This window comes from Suricata suricatta, chromosome 6 (genome assembly GCF_006229205.1).
Source record: "Suricata suricatta isolate VVHF042 chromosome 6, meerkat_22Aug2017_6uvM2_HiC, whole genome shotgun sequence".
Lineage (NCBI taxonomy): Eukaryota > Metazoa > Chordata > Mammalia > Carnivora > Herpestidae > Suricata > Suricata suricatta.
In genome coordinates, this window is record NC_043705.1 from 38,397,402 (window position 1) to 38,415,055 (window position 17,654).

Here is a 17,654-nt window from a genome sequence, read left to right on the forward strand (position 1 = left end):
TTTGCCCTTTTGTTCTTCCACTAAATTGTTTGCTCAAAGAGGTAGGGACATATATACCTTGTTCCCTGAAATAAAGCCAGATACTTTACCTCAACTCCAGATATTCTGAGATTCAGTTAATCAGAAATTAGTCAGGGTGGGGGCAGGGTTGGGGTATTGGCAGTTTTTCAGAGTTCTTCAGGTGATTCTAGTGTGCAGCTGGGGTGGGGACTGTTTATCCAGCCTTTCAATAACAAAGCAATGAAAGCCCAGAAAGGTCATATGACTTATTCAAGGTCTTCAAGCTGCTATTAGCAGTGGAAATGAGGCCTCAGTGGAGCCTTGTCTCTTTACACACTGTAATGTTCCTTCACTTAACTTGGAGAAGCTTTGTAAAAATGATAAAGATTTCCTTCAATTCTTTTGCATTCTTGTAAAATAATTAACTCATACCTGTTTGTCTAGCGTTTCTCTGGTTTTAGTGCTGTAAGAAGGGGGAATAGAGGTGCCTGCATGGGTCTGTCAGTTGAATGTCTGACTTTGGCTCAGGTCACAATCTCATGTTTTGTGGGATCGAGCCCTGCACCATTGGGCTCTTTGCTATCAGCGCAGAGCCTGCTTCAGGTCCTCTGTATCCCTCTCTCTCTGCTCCTTCCCTGCTCTCTTGTTCTCTTTCTCTTAAAAAAAAAATTAAAAGAAAGAAGGGGGAAATAATGCTTCACACACAGTTGTGAAGGTTAAATAAGCTAATACTTGTAAAGCACTGAGCACAGAGCCTGAAGAGTTGTAAGAGATCAATTACTATTAGCTTTTAAAATGTTACAGCGGTCTTTGGAAACAAAGTAGAAACACCCTTCCTTCCTTTCTTCCCTCCATCCTTTCTTTCTTCCTTCCTTCTTTGCTTTGCTCTTTTTTTCTTAATACAGATGAAAATACACAATGGAGATGTCTCAGGAGGTGTAAAACTTGCTAGAGCAATAAAATACCTGGTTTTTTCCTTTTTTGTAACCAGAACTCGTTACTGTCTGTCAACTTTAAATGCCACCCACACATCCCTTGGTCCTATAATTTCTCCCCACCAACTGAAAGCATTTCTAGGTGCTCAATCATTAAACAGCTACTTAAAACAACTCTCAGGGTTTCTCTTTCCCTTGGGCATCCGTGCTTGTTACTCTGTCAAAGTGTCTATTTCCTGGAATCAGGCTTCAGCAGACTGCCTGGATGTTGGTTTACCAGACGAATTATTTTCTAAGGCAGCACTGGAGTCCTCAGGATACCAACTGAATTTAATCCATATGGTAGCTCTGCGAAACACAAAATGATAACTATGTGGAACTTAGTCTGCTGGCATTTACTTACTAGTTTGTTTGCTGTTTATTTTCACGTAGGCCAACCAAAAAATGAATCTGGGGACAACTCCAACATGCTAACTGGGGTGTTCATTTAGTCTTATCTCACTAGTCCTGGCTCTTTGTGTCTTTAGCAAATCCATATTAGAAATGACAGTTAATTTGTGGGTCTATGAACTAAGTAGAAATGCGGCAAATCAGAGGATTTTTAAGAATGGGACTTTGAGGATTACCTCATCCAATGCCCTTAAGAATATTGCTCATTTAATATTTTATTAATGCAACATTTTGCAGTCTATCAGGAAATCTCTCTATTATCATTGACCTTCAAATGGTGACAAGAGGACTTGGGGAAGCTGAAGATTTTGATATGGAAGGGCAGTGGGTAGGTGAGGGGAGAATAAGTCTTATGTGGGGACACACCATGGAGCAAATCAGCAAGGAAGGGATACTCTCAGGTGATTGGCAATCAAGAAAACTTTACATCTACAAAGTGAAAACCAGTCTTTCATGAAAGAAAGCAGATCAGTAGGTGCCTGTGGCTGTATAACCACCACTAAACTGGTTCCTCAAATGAGTGACTTGGCATCACCCTTGAACCTGACCAATCAACTTGGTCACAAGTCCTAAAGATGCTACCCTTTAGATGTTCATAATCACCCTTTCTCACTATCCTTATGGTCACTCTCTCAGGTCAAATCTTCAAACATCTTACCAATACATATATATTTTTGGTTCCTTATAGTTTGAGTTGGGGAGGGAGGTGTGGAAACAGCTATTCTCAAGAATTTTGTTAATTTGAACCTGACTATGATGTGAGGTTAAATGATTTTAAAAGGATGTTTTCCCCAGAGTCATAGAGGATGCTCAAGTGAACATAATTGAATGTATGGAGTATAAATTAGAACAGCCAGAAAATAAGGAAAGGAGACCAGTTGGAGGGTCCTAAAAACAGGTAAGATATTTGAAGATTTGACCTAAGAGAATGACCATGAGGATAGCAAGAAAAGTGTGATTAAGTGAAAGGAAATGTAAATAAGAGTGTAGGATGTTGGGTCCTGTGCTTGACATACTACTGACTCTGACAGCCCTGAAGAAAGCAACAAGCGTTTCTGATAGAAATTCTACACAAGGAAATCCCTTAGCCTAGAACATGCAAAGGCAGACAAAGAAAGATGTGAAATTCTGTACATACACACGCACACACACACACACACACACACACACACAAAGACTGTATCAGCATTTCATCACTCTTATGAATAAGTGCTACTTTCTTGACTCTCTTATCTCTTGTAAATGATCCTGTTCATAATGTTTGTAATAAAGTGCAGCAGTAATAAAAATGATGAAAGACAAATGGATGTATTTAAAAGGTAGCTGTACAAAATATCATTTATGTTGCAAGGCAGACTATTTTTCATACTAAAAGTGGCTAAATTTCTCTACATAAATCATTATGTTCACTGCATTTTCCTGTAAAGACTTACTAAAAATACATTGTCTTCTCTGAACTCTTCCAGGTTTAACCTCTAGTATTTGTATACTGGACACTGGATAGCAACAAATGGCTTATTGTTGGTTTTATCTGAAGGTGAACCACTTCTCTCTGGGAAAATCCTAATTCCTGAGAAGCCCATAGAGCTGTATTTTTTTTTTTTTAATAAAAACTCTTAGTATTCATTTTTGGCCGTGACATAAAACAGAGAATAGTGGATTTAGGATCCAAAAGATTAGAAGTGAAGACCCTTAAGAGAGATTCTGTTTCTTCCTTTGTTATGGAACAAAAAGAGTGTCGGGACTGGCCATCATTGCTCTTATCTAGGTCTTCCTTTCTCAGGTTGAAGTCCAGTGAGGAAGAATTACTGTTTGTTTGTTTCTATACCATCAATCTCTCCCATCTCTCCACACCCCTGACTTTCCCCAGCTGACTACTGAAATCTAAAGATGTTTATCAGATATTTCTCTTGTTTGCATTAAGGGTTTTGGTGGGGAAAGTCCAAACAAACTTGTAATATACATAAATATATACATATGATTGTATAAGTTCCATACAATCATCATCACCATGACCAATTTCAACATCTTCATAAATAAGAACATTATTATAGTGTCTGTTTCATATTGATCATTTACTACATTCCTGGAACTGTTTAAGAATTTTTCATACATTATCTCATTCAATATTCACAACTTCATGGAGTAGGTAGTACTATTGTTTTCATTTCACACATGAGGAAGTTGGAATTTGGAAGGTTTAAATGATTTGCCTGATGTCTCAGAGAGTAAAAGTAGCAGAGCCAGGACTGAAACCAGGGCTCTCTGATTGCAAACTTTTAAACTTTAGTAAGTAACTTTAGAGTAAACTCTAAACTTTTACTTTAGAAATTTTTTGTGGCAACATCGTAATCCCAGGCCTAATATCATGGCCACCTAGAGGCATGTACATATCCCACCAGCTCATCTTAAGGCTGTTCTGAGCAAAATATAATTACAATGGCAAATCTTTTATTTTTCATCTTAAAGTGGCCATTCAAAATAAAACATGCAGCAATTCTTACCCTCCCTAAATGTGACTTGTGGAGAGCTGATTCTTTGTAATCTTAATTCTGTATTTTCTGTTTTCTCAGTCGCTTTCCTAAAAAGTCTTTATTTGGAAGCATTACATCAAAGAGGGAAAATTAATGTGATTTTAGAAGCAGATTGGTTTATACTGATTTTTAGTTTTATTCCAGTCCCATATTTGAACAACACTTAGTAAGCAAAACAGTAGTAATATTTTTCTTGACTATAAGAAATAAATTATAAATTCCCATATTCCCTAAAATAGGTTTTACAGAATCTCCACTGATACGAAGTTAATTTGAATCCATTTACAAAAAAATTCATCAGTATGCATATATTTAACAAGAATGTACAATACTAGCACTGAAAGCAAGAAAACATTGCTGAATTAAAATAACAGAATGCAGTAGGAGAGATATACTATGCTTATGGAATGGAAAACTTAACATTGTTCAAAGTCAATTGATCTGTAACAGAGAAAAAAGAGATTCAGAGCATGCCACTCCAAAATATGCCACTCTGGGATAAGAATTATTTTGAGCTGAAGGCAGTTAAGGAAAAGCACCCGCAGGGGTCATGATCTCAAGGTTTGTGGGTTAGAGCCCCGCATCAGGCTCTCTTTTATCAGGGAGAAGCCTGCTTGGAATCCTCTGTCTTCTCACCTCCTCTCTGCCCCTCTCCCACTCATGCTCCCCCAAAACAACATTAACCCAAAACACCAAATCTTTATGTGATCGAAAAAAAAAAAAGGAAAGAAAAGAAAAGAAAAGAAAAACAGCCATAGGACAAGCTCCCTGCCCTACTATCTGTGGGAAACCCAAACATAAATTCTTACTATCGAGTTGTCTTCCTCCTATTTCCTTACCAGGAAGGAGGGACAACCTTATCCTTGGAGATGAGATGGCACTGACAGTCTATGACAAACAAAACACACTAATTAGCCCTCATCATCCATTAGCTTCCCTACATATTTACCTTCCCACAGTCTGTCACCCCTAAAACCCTAAACCCCTTTTTCTTTCTTGTCACTTCTCTAGAAATTTATCTTCCTTTGTTAAAATGCTATCTAAAACCCATGTTCTAACCACCCCTTCCATTTATTCGTCACTGACTTTCTCCCATATGTATATGCACCACTCATGTTAATAAACTTGGCTGTTTTTCTGTTGTTAATCTATCTTTTGTCAGTTTACTTTTCAGGGCCACAGATATAGAATCCAGGAGAGTAGAAGGAAAAGTTTTTCCTCCACTAAAGGGTCAAAAAACAATGGTTCATGGACCAAACTATGGTTCATGGGCCAAAGTTGCCTGCTTTTATAAGAAAAGTTTTATTGGAACATGGCCATTTATCTATCGTAGGGCTGTTTTTGCCCCTCCCACCAATCTAAAATACAGTAAAAGCCTGGATTGTGAGTAAGTTGTTATACAAAGTGTTCCACACGACAAGAATACATTTCTAGTAAATTTAAATTTGATAAATGAGTGATGTCTTGCAATATGAGTAGTACATGATACTGAATGCCACATAACAACTGAGCCAATGGTTCTTGAAATTTGCTTTGCTATACAAGTGCTTTGGATTACAAGCATGTTTCCAGAACAAATTATGCTCACGAATCAAGGTTTTACTATATGACCCCTTAGAGAAAAAGTCTGCCAACTCCTGAGCTATAGATTTAGCATAATCTCAGCTAAAATCCAATAGACATTTTTTTGGTATGTAAAAACTAACAAGTTAATTCTAAAATTTGCATGGAAATTCAAAAGACCTAAGTTAAAAATCTTGAAAAATGACAGTGCTATAGGAATGATAGCACCTGATTTTAAAGTTAATTTGGACTGCTTAGGGCTCTGCCACCTGGTTGGAATTTTTCCTAAACTTTGAACCTCCTCCTTCTTGATCCTGACTTTTAAGGAAGTCATTGCTTGGGAGGACCCTTTTCCTTGATGGGTTTGTACAGGGAAAGAAGACAGATCCTCATTCTGTAGCTTTTATTCAGTTTGGACGAATAACTGAACTCAATGCCCTCCAAGGCTGGTACACATGAGTGCCACTACAAGGGAAAAATCTTTCATGGAAGGACTTCTGCATCAAGAGTCCCTGATTTAAGTGTCTCACACTCCCTGGGATTCTTCCACGTTGGCCTCTTCCGCTATAAACATTTATGAACCCACTGTTTCTCTTCTCCTTCTAGAGTTCAAGTGTGGGCAAAATGGAAATCCTCTTCTTTTTCTTATTTCTTTTACCTCATGGATCATCTACTACCCTCTACCCCCTAACCTGAAAACAAGCCAGTTAATTGATGAACTTCCTTATTTTTAATTGGCAAAAGGTTTCTAATATATTTTTTAATGTTTATTTATTTTTTGAGAGACAGAGTGCAAGTGGGGGAGGGGCAGAGAGAGAGAGAGAGACACAGAATCTGAAGCAGGCTCCGCGCTCCAGGCAGTCAGACAGAGCCCAATGCGGGGCTCAAACTCACGAACTCTGAGATCACAACCTGAGCCAAACTCAGACGTGCAACCAACTGAGCCACCCAAGAGCCCCTGCTCAACCTACTGAGCCACCCAGACACCCCTAAAGACTTCTAAAGGCTATGAAAACCAAAGCAGAATAATCAAGGAAATAATGAAATCCACAACTGTCTGACTTACAGAGCTTGGCTTATCAATCTAACAGGACAAAATTATGTATAAGATACTCAATTTCTGTTTGGTCACATGCTTTTTCTCTGATCTTTGTCATCTTTGGGTCACATCTGACAAGTGTGAGCTGCTACCTCACAGTGGTTTTGATGTGCATTTCCCTGATAGTTATGGTGAGAATTTTTTCCTGTGTCTGTTGTCCATCTGTATATCTTCTGTATACATCTTTTCTTGTTTTTCCCTCTCTCCAAAGAAAGGAAGCAAAGCCATTCATATACTTGGAAACTGTTGGCTTAAATTTACTTTCTACAGGCACATCTTGTTATCATTCTCTTAACCAGATATGGGGTTTTCCTCTAAATTTTCAACAAGTATACTGCACTTCTGCACTATGAACCACAACTGGAAGTGATAGTCTACCAAAGATCTGACTTACGGTGATTATAAGAAGATTATTACTGGTCTATACTACTCTCTTAATATCCCATTTGGTGCCCAATCTAATCACAAGACTACATCACTACTGAGTTTTAAACTTTATTTTCTGATTCTGTAAATATTTTATGTAGATACATGTACATAGCCAGTATATTAATTCACTTGAAAATGTCTATCATTATTACAAAGGCTACTTTGCTACTTTTTTTTTCATTTTACTATATTCCTATGAACTTGTGCAATGTTGGGAATGTAATTCTTCATTCTGAGAATGAAGCAGAGGGGTCATAAATCTACATCCTGCAATATTTTCCCTATTTGCTATGTGTGCATTCTTTACTGATTTAGAAATTATTTAAGTTTCCAAAAGAAGAAATGATTTAGAATAGGAATAGTTAAAACATTCTAATGCACTAGTATTTCTCTCTGGGGTGAATGTTAAAAATAGGAGTTTTGTAGGTGGATACAGAAAAACTACATGTAGGAGGAAGGGGGAGGAAGCACTCTCTCTAATTTCTACTCAACACACAGCTATTCATGCTATTCAAGAAGTGATGGGATTTTAGGTCAGCCAAAAATGTGAAAGATAATCTGAAGGAGAAAAGGACTTGAGGATGTGGTTGTGGAATGCAGTCCTCTCTAACTCACCCTGTCTTTGTCTTTAGAGCATTTTATACAGCAAGGCTTATTGTCTCTAATGGTAAGGCTTCTTCATGAACACAGTTTAGTTATGAAAACATACTCCCATTTGTGACCTCAAAAAAAACCAAAGTGGACTTAAAATATTAGCATTATTTCTTCATGTACTATTTCAGTATTTCATAATTTTTGAAGTTTCAGGGCTTAAAAATCAAATTTAGTTAACGAACCCCTCTTATTGACATGCGATGGAGAAATTCTTAAACTATATTAATTAAGATCCGCTAAATGTTGTAAAAACTCCAATATCTCAAGGGCTTTAAAAATGTTTATTTCTTGCTTTCACAGTATAATGTAAGTCTCTTGGAGGTGGAGGAGCGGGGAAGGAAGGTCTCCTCCAAGAAGGCATCTGGGCTCCTCACATGTGGAGATCACACCATCTTCCAGGACCCTGGGGCCCTTCTGGATTCTCTGTTTGGGGCTGGCAGAAAAGAAAGGAGAGGGAGGAAGTAGAGGGTAGAGCCTGGTAGGGATGGCCACTGCTTCCACCCACATTCTTTTGGGTAAACTATAAGGGAGACTGAGAAATATAATTTAGCTGTGTGCTCAGAAAGAAGAGGAAACAAGTTTGGTGATCATCCAGCTAGTGGCTGCCATATTATTAAAATAAAGATCACATATTAGCATCAGGGAAGCTGAATGTTGTCCCAGTTGTGGTTCCTTTGGTTTTGCAGTGAGTGCTTCAAAACTTCAAATTGCTTTAGGGGCACCTGAGTAGCTCAGTCAGTTAAGTGTGTGACTTCAGCTCAGGTCATGATCCTGCAGTCCGTGAGTTCGAGCCCTGTGTCAGGGTCTGTGCTAACAGCCCAGAACCTAGAGCCTGCTTCAGATTCTGTCTGTCTCTCTCTCTCTCTACTCCTCCCCCACTCAAGCTCTGTCTCTGTCTCTAAAAATAAATGTTAAAAAAATTCAAATTGCTTTAAAATTTTGAATATGAGCAGAGTTCACATTAAAAAAAAATCTATTATTTTTGGGTTCTCTCCAAAACTCAGAAGATCTTACAGATCTTCTGTACCTGCTTTCCCACTTGACATTAAATGGCTGGAATGAAGTAGCACTTGAAATCTCTGGTCTCCATAATGATTTAGTCTTTCTGTATTTTATGTCTTGTCTTTTATATGCTAATAACAAGTGACTTCAAAAGATTGATTTTGGTCTGCAGTTGTTAGATTATGATTTAATCACAGTGAAAACTACTAGCCAACTCTTTGTGAAACTCCCTTTCTCAATAGAAGTCATATGCCAATTATGAAAGAATTAAGATACATGTTTTATTTTTAGCTTAATCACTAGTTTAGTCATAATTCACATTCTAAATAGGAATGATAATCTATCAGGAACCCTGTTTGTTGAATATGAAAACTTTGGTTTCCTATTTCTTCTTAGGATTCATTCTTGCTGGGTTTGCAATCTTAAAATCCTTTTTATGGACTAAGAGCTCTTTACAGAAAAGCAGGCCTCAAACAACAGGATGGTCCTCAGTTCGATAGCAGAACAGTTTACAAAAACATAACCTACTTCATGGCTGTTGATTATTGGCTATTCGAGGGAGGGGAGTGAGGTAGGGTAGATTTGGTGTAGCTATATAAAAAAATCCATCTTAAATAAAAGGTAGATCCCTATGCAGCTCCTTTGTGCCTCTTTTAGTTGAACTTGAAATTGTTCAACAATTGACATTTTGCATATTAATCAACATTGAAAGAGAGGCTGTTGGGTGAATTTTAAATGACAGTTACAACTGCTTTGTTTCTTTGAAGAACTCTGCACAGATATCTAAGAATTGAGTGTTAGGAGTCTGTATGTCATTCTAGAAAGGAAGAAATAGATTATCAAACTTAAAGTCAAACAAATTATCTGCACAGAAATTATCTCTTAACAACCTGGACAGGTGAAAAAAATATATTTAAACATACCTAAGGCCAATGAACACAAAATGAAAGCACGGCATTATATGGAGAACTTTATCTTTTGTTTGCTTTTTTCTTAACTGAGCAGAGATTAAAGTGTTATTTTTAAAAGTCACCTGAGGGTATTTTAATGTTCCTGGTGAATTGACTTATGCATGCAAAGGCAACCTTTCTATTGTTTTTCAGTTCAGAGGTTATTGGATGATGTGGACTGCAAGAGGCCCAATGAAGACAACCAGCATGATCCCAACTCACTCAGCTATAAATACTCACACAATGCTAGAAAATGAGAATTATTATCTTCTTGCTTCAGATGAGGAAACTGAGGCTCAGACAGATTGATCAACTTGCCCAAAGTCCATAAGCTAAATAATTAAGGCTGCAGGAATTCAAGTTCAAGGCCCCCAGGCATCAAAGTGTGAACTGAGAAAACCAAGGAGTGAATATAGAGAAACAGCATACAGAGAGACTCAGGTTGCACAGAAATGGACCGCAGCTTAACTGTGGTTCACTGACTAGATGACTAAAAGGAGGACGTCTCAAAAGACCTGAGGCAAAGTGGGCTGAAGGATGTAGCAATTCTCCCTCCAACTCCCAGAAACCGAGGCCAGAGCGTGGGCTTAACCAGGGCATTTTGGTACCAGAAGGATACATGCTGGACAGATTCCAACGGAGCAATAAAAACAGTAAAGGGAACAGAGATTTATCTGTTGGAAAGATACACAAATCGATGTGCCTTGAACTTGCTCGAAAGGGGAGGAGGGTACCATGGACGGCAACTCTTTGAAGTGTGCACAGCACTGAGGAGAGAGTGTTCCGTCATGGGTGGGTGGGTGGGGGATACCTGGGGAGTTAGAAGTGATGAAACATGGACAAGAAACCTCTGAGCTGATAGCACTAAATATTTTTTGGAAAAGCTTCAGGGTAACTCCTTCAGGCTCTGAAGTTTCACTTTCCCTGACTCACTCACTCATTTTTCTGAGATTCCAGTGTCTCCTGAAGGAATCCCTGTTCTATCCAGCCCCCACTGCTGAATGCTGGCTGGGTTGGCCCTTGGGGATGCTGCTCCCAGGGGCAGATTAGAGGAAAGAGCCAGATGGGCTGGGCAAGGTGACTCATTTGCTTTCCTCCCATGGTCATTTCCATGAGTCATACACTTTCATCCAGTCCAAAATATGGGAAAGTAACATCAAAAAGCTTGTCTAAGATGTTGTTATCAAATATTTAATGGAAAAGAAAAATCCCCTCTCATATGATCCTTAAAGAAATGTTTATTTGGGCTTTCCATTTGTTGCTATTTCTTTGATTTATCAGCATCCCGGAGGTGGGGTGAGGAGAAGGGAGGCTGTAATTGAGACAGAAGAAGATTAAGGCAGCTCTGCGCTTTTGGTCTAAGGCAGTGACCCAAGCTGCTGACCTTTGAAAAGAAAGGTCAAGCTCTTTTCCAATAAGCTAGGACTGTTCTCCTGAATAAGATAGGCATTCTAGTCAACTAAGTATTCAGCTCTGTGTTTGTAAGAGCATGGTGCCCATGGCAAGATGGCTGAAGACAGGGTAATGTGGTAGGCAATGTAGAACAGGGGCTTTGACATCAGATGGATCTGGATTTGAATCTTGGATCTGTCACTTATTACTAGCTATGTGATCTTAGGCAGAGGATCCTTGACTGCTCAGAGACTTAGCTTTCATAACTATAAAATCACCATTATAGTAAAAATAATAATAATGATAATGCTAACAAGTCTACTATTGCTTGAGCCTCTATTCCATACCAGATATTGTTCTATGGACTTTCAGATACTATCTTATATAATCCTCACAACCACACTAGATAAAGGTATTAATACTGTCCCCATTGTCCAGGTGTGGAACCTGAAAGGACTTGCCTGATCATGAGATCAGACAGTGGCAAAGGCACCAGAATAGCTGCTTCCACAGGTTGTTGGGAGGCTTACTAGAAGTAAAGCAGCTAAAGTAAAGGTAATAGTTTACACTAAGTGTACAACATACACATGCTTTTTTAAAACTAAAAACAAGAAAGGGGAACTCCCTTTCCAATTGCCTCAATTGTTATCTCTTTCTTTTTAAAATAAGTAAGTTTCTCTATTGTCAACATCCTATGTAAGACTAACCCACAGTATTCCTTATGTTTTAACCCAAACTATCTAAGTTCATAGAGATCATTTGCACAAAACCTGTGTACAACACTTCACACAAGGCTCATATGTATTCCCCAGGTCTGTTCAAAAAACTGCTGTGTTTTGCCAACCAGTCAAAAACAACATGCAGAAATCACTGAAAGTTTACTCTCCGTAAACAGGTTCACAAATCCAGAAGCATAATCCAGAGCAAAATAAAATATCTTCTCTACACACACACACGACTCTAATGGTGTTCAAGACTATCTTTGAAGATGATGGTGAGCAAAACTTTCTTACCCTGCATGTTGATCAGTCTATTAGTCTGCTTGGCTGCCACAAAATACCACAGGATGAATGGCTTAAGCAACAGAAATTTATCTACTCACAGAAGCTGGAAGGTTCAAAATCAAGGTTCCAGCAGGGTTTGGCTGCGGGTGCGGGCTTTCTTCCTGGCTGGTAGATGACTGCCTTGTCACCATGTTCTCACAGGGCCTTTCCTTGGTGCATGTGAAAGAAAGGAAGAGAGCCTTATAAGGCTACCAATCCTAACAGGTTAGGACCCTACCCTCATGACCTCATTTAACTTTAATCACCTCCTAAACTCTCTATCTCCAATTATAGTCACATTGGGAGTTAGGGCTTCAACATGTGAATTTTGCAGGAAACACAATTCAGCCCATGGCAGTTGGTTAGTCTAAACTGAATTTTACATAGAGGCCTGCATAATTCAGAGACTCATTCATGATTCATTAAAATTATCTATAGATTGTGGTCATCACTAGACCAGTAATTGCTGAAAGGCTTTGAATCAGGTGTTTGTGTAGTCCATGAACAGATTAGATGTATAATAGATAAGATCTCTTGGTAAAGCAGAATGAAAAGAGTCTTAGAATATAGGGTGGGGGTGTTCTTTCTAAAAATAAGTCTTGATGGCTATTGTGCTCCTGATACCGAAGATATTTTGGAGCATAAACAAGTTGCCCAAAAGCAAAAGTTAGATCTGGAAAGGAAAGGGCCCATTCTGCAGAAGGAACATGTTCTTTCCAAATGGCTTGCATAATTTCCTATGTAGCTTTCATGTTACAGAGAACAAACACTTAGGTGTTTTGGGTGACTATGTGGACCAAGTTTCAATGTCTCTAAAATTCACTGGGGCGGGATTAGTTTAAGAAGTATTGTTAACTTTCCTTCCATATGCCATTTAAAACTTTGGAAAATATGAATGTGCTTTTGGGCTATTCTTGCTTGTAGACTTCATTACCTTCTCTCTTTGACCACAGGCATGCTCAAACACTGAGGATATCTTTGTATGGGAGTCAAAATGGAGGAGTGGGGAAATGGGAAGAGTTGGAGTTTTAAAAGTAGGCTTTTTCAGTTATAAAAGCCTAGAAACTAGTCAGCTTCTGGTGTTCAAACTAGGACCTATTTTTAAGGCTATTGTCTTGAGAATAGACTTTCAAGAAAATAAATTTAAATCTTTCCGTTAAGAAATCAGGATTTGGAAACCCTACTGGCTTTTTCCACAGGGAAGAAAAAAATCATTCTTCTAGGACAGTAAGGCCAGGGTTTGCTCTTTTATGGTGTAAGGGTTGGTTATGGGATACAGTGGCCACATGTTAGAATCTTGCTCTTGATAGGGGATGGGGACCAAAGAAGATACAGTTAAAAAGACCTTGGTGGCCTAGAAGGTATTTGAATAGGTAGAGGGAACATGGATGGCCAAGAAGGCTGGCTCCCACTTTCTTAGGATCCCAGGAAGAAACTGAATTTCCAGCTGCCACTAAACCAGTCTGTAGGACAGTGTTCAGGCAGTGGAGGCCCTGTGATTTTGTGCCTCTGTTTCTGTGTGAAAAGTCTGTGAGCCTTCTGGGGACCTCTGTGGTGGAATTAAGGTTGATGGAGCAGAGGCTAGGTTTGGATAAAAGATGCTACAGAGACTCAGGAGATGCTGGGTCAGTAGACAATGCTTGCTGAGGAGAGTCTGGTCCCACTTCAGAGAGTCAGGTCCAGGCCCCAACCAATGTGAGAGAGACAGGATCACAGACCAAAGCAGCCAGGCTACCCACTACTAGGCTCTGTTTATTCTTTTCCACCTTATCAAAATATTATTTAGGCTCTTGTCAACACATGGTATGTTTAGTAGTGCTTCCTGCCTAGAATACTGGTCTGCTCCCAAGCTTACTGTGCAAGTCTTAATCATTCATCAAATCCCAGCAATGTATCCACTCTTCCGTGAATTTTCCCAGACCTCTTTGGCTCCCATTTACTTTTCTCTCTTGGAGACCCCACAACACCCATTAAGTGAGTGACTAGCTTTGGCATTTAATTGTATACTGCCTGGAAATGTAATTTCCATGTATGGATCTTTTCTCTGGGTGACACAACCCAGTTTCTTACACGAAGATACTTTTTGTTTTCCAAAATATAAGATTCTATATGAAGCAGACATTTAATAAATTCATATTGGGATTCAGTTGGGCTTCTGACTCTTGATTTTGGCTCAGATCATGATCCTGGGATCATGGGATCCATCCCTGTGTTAGGCTCTGTGCTTTCAGAGATTCTCTCCCTGGGGATTCTCTCTTTCCCCTTCTCTCTGCCCCTTTCCCATTTGTGTGCTCTCTCTATCTCAAAATAAATAAATAAAGTTTAAAAAAAAAGATCATATTGAACAAATGAAGGCACTTGACTGCCTCAAAGGTTGGCCCCAGAGTTAATTTGATTCAGAAGAAAAGCACAGGTCAAAGGAATGCTTATTGTTTTGCCATTTTCTCGTAGTGGAAAGTCCCAGCCAGTTATCAATTAATAATGAGTATCAACACAATTTATCTAGTGCTTAACAGAGGGTGACTCCTGAAGATAACTCCACAGACAGAGCCTATTGTGAAACAGGGTGAATTCTGCTACAATTTATTCTTTCTCTGGTCTCAGACTAATCACTTAACTCCTGCAATGCCACACATGGAAAATGTGTTCTATCATCAGCCTGATATGAATTAACAAGACTATGTGCCACGTTCCAGAAGCACAGCAGGCTGAAACAGATGTCAGCAAATGTGGACTCCTGGCTTTGTTAGTTTATGTGCTGAAGGAGCTCTGGGTGAAAATCAATGATATAAACACAAAGGAACCATTATTATGATCATCATATTGGGGTTCTCATTTTGTATCAGGCCAGGGGAGGATGAGACAAGGGCAGGACTTGGGCAAGTGACAAGATATTACTAGCAGTGGGAGCAACAGTGCTGGGTAAACAGTTGTAAATCCTCAAGGCTGGATCTTGTTAACATTTTAAAGAATGCTTTGTCTCTTTTAAGCAAGCTACAAAGCAAGAAAGAATTCACACAACCTCTTTGGAGGTTAGTGGGATTTCTTTGTTTCTGTGGGAGATCACTAATTAACTACAAACTAATTTGTAGCTTGAGGTTCACTAAGTTGGATTTAGAAGTCAGACACATTTTTGCTTAGCAGCTTGGAAGAGACAGCTGTAGGTAGAGGTGGAACACACATAAAAGTGGCTGGTTCTAGTAATTTAAAGAAAACTCCACAGCTGGGTTAAGAGAAGCTACCTACCTCTCTTTCTGGTGCCCTTCTGGTGATTTCCTTTTGTTCTTCCTGCCCTATTTGGCATCCAGGCACCCTAGGTTTCTGAGGCTCTGAAACCTCAGAGGGTCATTTCTCCATGGGGGTAAACTGAGGAAGGAAGGGAGTTTACTCTCAAAGCACATGCAGCGAGAGTATGATTTAGGGACAGAATAAGAAGTATTAATATTTTTTTAAACATAAATGGCCACTGAGTTGATTTTGGTAAAAAGTTTTAGGTGTAAGTTTCAAACTGTCATGGCTGCCAAGTATTAAGGGACAAGATGTCACTAGTTCCCAGGGGATTAAAAGTACTGCTAATTTTTCTCAGGGACATTTCAATTTTGGAAAAAATATCAATTTAAAAACAAATTAAATGCCGTCCTTGAGATGAAATGAAGCCATAAGGAATTATACAACTGGCCACTATCCAGGATTTTTCTCAAATAATCTTGAACTGTGTGTTATAGAAAGGACTACGTGCATACTATAGTGAGAGAGGAATTAGGAGGATAGCCATTGAGAAGGAGGACATGTCTGAGGAATGTGGCCTCAGGATACTCAGGGAAATTGCTACAAAGGAAAAATCTGACAGAGAAACTGAAGTGAACTCAATCTCTTGAGGTGTCTGGGCCAAAACACATCTTATGACTTTGATGATAAAAAAAAATTTATGTAATTTGAGTGTTAAGATAGTGAAGATCAAAGCTAGAAATTTTGGATGAGAAGAGAATTACTGTCATGTTTCAAGTTTTGGGAAAAAAATGATAGAATAACCGTTGGATCAAAGTAGCTAAAACTGGGATATTCGGGTGCCTCAAAAAAAAATCTTGCAAACCTTTACATAGAAAATTCATCATAATAATGTAGGAAAACACATGAATGCATGCTGCATGGAGTGAAGCTTAACATAGGAGACTGTCATTAATGAAATAGCCACTTATAAGTAGGATTATTTATTCATTATTTATAAATACATAAGATTATTTGGTGAAAAATGTACTACCATAAATAATAAGACTTTTCCATCCATTTACTTAAAGAACTACTTTAATATCTATTGTTTAATTATATTCATAGCAATCTGGAGAAACTGATTAGAGAAGGTTTTATCCACAGTTTAGAGTTAGAAAGGCAGAACACAGGGAAGTTACATAGCTTTATAAGGTCAAATACAGTTGAGAGCACCTCCCTGAATCTGGCCTTTGGATACCTTAACTGGGACTCTCCACCAGACCATGAGTTGCCCTGAAACCAACTCCTGTGAAGTATTCAAACCTACCAATGAACGAATATCAAAACAAAACTTGAAAGGGCCTCAAATACCAAGGTCACCAAGAAATACTAACCACAGCCATGTTCGAGTCTTCTCCAGGCTGGCTTCAGGATGTTCAAATGAATTTCTATGAATGGAGAAGAATTTTTATGAACTGTCTGGGGTCTTAGACAGGTAGTACATTGACTTCCTGTCTGCTGGGATGCCTGTTTGATAATTCCTTTGGGTTTGGAAAGCAAGTCCTTGAGAGTACAGATTGAAGGCTTTGGAGAACTGTGGGTAAGATACTCCTAGCATACAAAGCACTGAGACCAAGCAATGGAGTGAGACTCTAGAGAGTTCATGGGCTCGTGAGGTGGTATCTAGAGTTTGGTGGAGCGAGAGGTGTCTCAAAATGGGGACTATCACAGAAAGAAGCAGTCAGAGAAACCTTGAAAAGCATTTCTGTGTTTATTTGTTTGTTTTGACTTCTTCCAGTCTTTGGGGATCAGGTGAATATAACAGCACAGTCCCGACTGTGGGACAATCTACACTGGGATGTGGAAGATCTGCATGATTTTCGACAAGACCTCCCTGAGCATTCACATCCTCATCTATAAAATGAAGAGATTAGACTCAGTGATGTCTTTTCTACTCTACTATGTTATGATTTCATGAAGCAAGTCTTAATTTAGCACTTAGATCCTCGGCTCACACAAAGTAACCCTATTCAGAAGGAAACTGCCTTTACAATCTGTTTTAGGACTTGTATAGGGATTTACCACAATAGTTAGTGATGGCCTGTGTCAGTTGCCAACTGTCTGGAGAGTCCCAGAGTACATGTGGGCATTGTCCAAAGCTGGACAAGTCAGGAAAGAGCTCCAGAGGCAAAGGAGGGACACTGTAGGAGACAAGTGACTCAGAAATGAGACCATTCTCTCTATCCAACTCTCAGTCCCCAGACTGGGCTCCTATTGTGGAAATTAGACCTTTGAGCAGTCTTCCGTGTGTTTATTCTACTTGTATCAAAGAGGCTTTCATCTCCCTACAGCAAATTATTAACACATTCCACCAAAGATGTGAGGGTGGAGGC

General features: G+C 39.0%; 1 long non-coding RNA gene across 1 annotated transcript in view; it reads right to left on the reverse strand.

Moving 5' to 3' along the window:
* Positions 1-7,960: 7,960 nt before the first annotated feature.
* LOC115294394 overlaps positions 7,961-17,654 on the reverse strand; it is a 91,413-nt gene continuing 81,719 nt past the window's right edge. Inside the window, exons 5-6 of the long non-coding RNA XR_003909858.1 lie at positions 12,111-12,221; positions 7,961-8,097 (exon numbers count right to left, since the gene is read on the reverse strand). This is a non-coding gene — a long non-coding RNA (uncharacterized LOC115294394). The remainder of the gene's footprint in view (positions 8,098-12,110; positions 12,222-17,654) is intronic.